Consider the following 3,355-nt stretch of genomic DNA (forward strand, 5'->3'; position numbering starts at 1 on the left):
TACCGCTAAATAAGTGCACAATGTTCCTCTCCACTAAATACATCAAGCATATTGTAGTTTTATCAATCTGTTACAGCTTTCTGCACCATATCACACAAAAGCATTTAGACGGCATAATGGTATGTTAGTAGTAAGTTTAGCTAAATATGTTTGCAGCATTCACTCTGAGTGCTTTCAGCTTCATTCCATATTGACTAAATCACTGACAGCCTTTTAAATATGTGAGGCTAGTGGGGGGGAAAATTATGGAGGAAACAAGGGCAGGACAGAGGAGGATGCTCTCTGGCTCCTCTCTCTTCCCAACCCCTGTCAACATTCCCTGACTCCACAGAGCTGACTGCAGGAAACAACTGCTGCATCTCCTCTGCTCTACCAGGAAAATGCAGCTGGTGCAGAAGGCCTGCAGAGGTCCTTCCTGGATGGTTCCATGAAGCCAGCTGGGGCTGCCATCACATTACCTGCTCTTCTACTTGAGCCAGAAGAGTGCTTGAATAAAGCAGAAGGATTACAGCAGGTCTCCCCAAGTTTATGGAGCTAGAAAACTGGGATACCTGCTGCCTCAGCCATCTCTCTGCTCAGTATGATGTGTGCCTGGCCAAACCAAAGGGGCTGCTACAAGCGCTGATGGAAACGGCTGCCACTACCCCAGCTGAAAAGAGCTTGGCTAAAGCAGCTATTTATTGAGATGGCTCTATAGACTTACACCCAGAGACTCACAGCAGTTTCTCATCTTGAGCCAAGTGCCTGCAGCACAGGAGTTGCCATGACAGCTGTCCAGCCCCCATGATGGCTTCAGAGATCAACCAATGCATACATATGCGAAAGGGTTTTTCCCTTTGCTTCGTTTTTTGCTGTGCACTCTCTTTTGAGTAATGAAAGCATATTATCTAAACAAAGAAACAAAACCCATATTACCTACATACCTGGGGAGTGCCCCAAGTGTGTTAACTTTATCTCTGGGTGACTCCCCGTTCATGACCACAATGATTTTTTGAAAGCAACTTCAAGAAATCAAGTTGCTGTCAGACTACCAGGAATTCAAGGGAAGGATCTCATGTGCACAGATCACTTTACTGTCTTTAAAAGTTACTGGCCACTCTGAGAAAGGATTCTAGTCTTGGGCCAGGATCAGTGTTCCCTCTAAGCTGAGTTAGTGTGAGCTAGCTCACAGTTTTTTAGCTTCCAGCTCACACATTTTTGTCTTAGCTCCAGGAAGGATGGCTCCAGAGCAAACTAATGTATGCAGTAGCCAAATCACTCACTCACAACTTTAATGCCAGTAGCTCACAAAGTAGAATTTTTGCTCACAAAACACCACAGCTTAGAGGGAACATTGGCCAGGATTATTTCTTCCCACGAGAGACTGCCCACCAGTTAAGATCACAGATCAATTAAGATGCTGAAACAATTATGTCTAAACCACTATCACAACAAGTTCAGGGATGGATTCAATATAAGGCCAAACCTTTGTAAAAGAGCCTTCTAACACACACACCAGTGTCAAAATATTCCAATAGTCAGCTAGCAGCTAAGTCTACTGCATAGGGCCATTAAAAATTAGGGCTGGAGAAGGGTTTCACATAAGGGTGGGTGGTGGTAGTAGTCAATGTTCACTCTAAGCTGTGCAGTCTTGTGAGCAAAAGTCCTACTTTGTGAGCTACTGACATTACACTTGTGAGTGAGTGATTTGGCTATTGCACAAATTAGCTTGCTCTGGAGCCATCCTTCCTGAGCTAAGACAAAAATGTGTGAGCAGAAGGCTAAAAAACTGTGAGCTAGCTTACACTAATTTAGCTTAGAGAGACACTGGTGGTGGTGGTTCGGAAGTGATCATCTCCAAGTTTGAAAACTCCATTACATGAAAGTCAAGCCCAGATTCTTCTTGAATATTGCATCAACACATAATGGCTTAGCAACAACATTCCCAGGCCAGTTTCACTACTTCCTCCCATTTCCAACACTTTCCCAAATGTATTAAACTAGAGGGAGAGCTGTTCCTTCTGATTTGACTTCTGAGAAGTGTTTTTTGTTGTTGTTGTTTTTAATTCCTCCCAATGCACTGACTAAGAAGAAGCTAAATATGCATACAAACTAAAAGATGTTAGATTTGACAGTGACAATGAAGGGTCTAGGCATAACTCAGAAGCTGTCATTGAGGAAAACCAGATGACTCACCTGGAATCCCCATTTTCTCATGGCCCACAGCATCTCTGTAAGGTTGGTAATGTGTGGGAAACAGGAAGGTGAAAGAGGAAACCAGCAAGCAGAATGGCTGAGAAGGGTATGCTGGGTTTTCCAAACTTTTTAAAAGAATTCTCAGAAAAAACAAAAGCTGTTTTTTTTCACTGTCTTCTCCGAAAGAGAGAAGAAATATCTAGTCCATTTCAAACCAAGGTGGTCTCGTTTCATCCATTATTAGTATTAAACTACCCAATGCAGGCTATACACAGAACAATCTCAAAGCATTCAATCACTGGCTGTGAATTTTTCCATCTTAATAGGCACCCTGCTATCATTAAACACATTTGGGGAAAAAAACATTTTTTCCCAAATCAGGATCTAGAAATAGCCTCTTTTCCATATTTGAGATTACACTGGTTGTTTAGAAGATGAAGGACTAAGCTTCTCTTCTTGTTCACTACTTTCAACCACTCTTAGAAGTAGTTTATAAAATTACATATAGGAGTTCACACAAGAAACTTGTACTCTCAATCTAAATAAGAGAGAAAAAAGAGTAGTGGAAAAGCAATCCGTTAGCTAAGTCACTGCAACCCACATTTTGTACTAAGTATTTTCCAGCATTATTTATATTCTATTGTTTAAAAACATGAACTTTCTCATTTTCCTACTCAAACCAGAAAGCAAATACAAGCAGAATGCTGGGAGGCAGTGTTCCCTCTAAGCTGAGTTAGTGTGAGCTAGCTCACAATTTTTTAGCCTCCAGCTCACACATTTTTGTCTTAGATCAGGGAAGATGGCTCCAGAGCAAACTGATTTATGCAGTAGCCAAATTGCTCACTGACAGCTTTCATGCCAGTAGCTCAGAAAGTAGAATTTTTGCTCACAAGACTCCACAGCTTAGAGGGAGCAATGGTGGGAGGGAATTTCATTATTATCCTATACATACCATCACAGGTCATGGTTGGTTTTTTTTGGAACACCAGCTTATGAATAGGAAAATATTTATAATTTGTTGTTTAATAAAATGTATAGTCACTATTGCTAAGTGACAGACCTCTGCCCCAGCTTTCCATTCAAAAGGCTACGCCACATTTGTAGAAAATTAGATTACTCCTGTTCTATGCTCATAAACATCACTGTTGAGAATGTTGCTTAAGGTTCTGGGCCTTGAAGA

The 3,355-nt window shown here is 41.5% G+C and overlaps 1 protein-coding gene across 3 annotated transcripts in view; it reads right to left on the minus strand.

Moving 5' to 3' along the window:
• LCLAT1 (lysocardiolipin acyltransferase 1) overlaps positions 1–3,355 on the minus strand; it is a 178,323-nt gene that overhangs the window by 106,232 nt on the left and 68,736 nt on the right. The gene's annotated exons all lie outside the window — the stretch shown is intronic.

Source organism: Gekko japonicus, unplaced genomic scaffold (assembly GCF_001447785.1).
Source record: "Gekko japonicus isolate JY-2015 unplaced genomic scaffold, Gekko_japonicus_V1.1 scaffold143, whole genome shotgun sequence".
Classification (NCBI taxonomy): Eukaryota; Metazoa; Chordata; class Lepidosauria; order Squamata; family Gekkonidae; genus Gekko; species Gekko japonicus.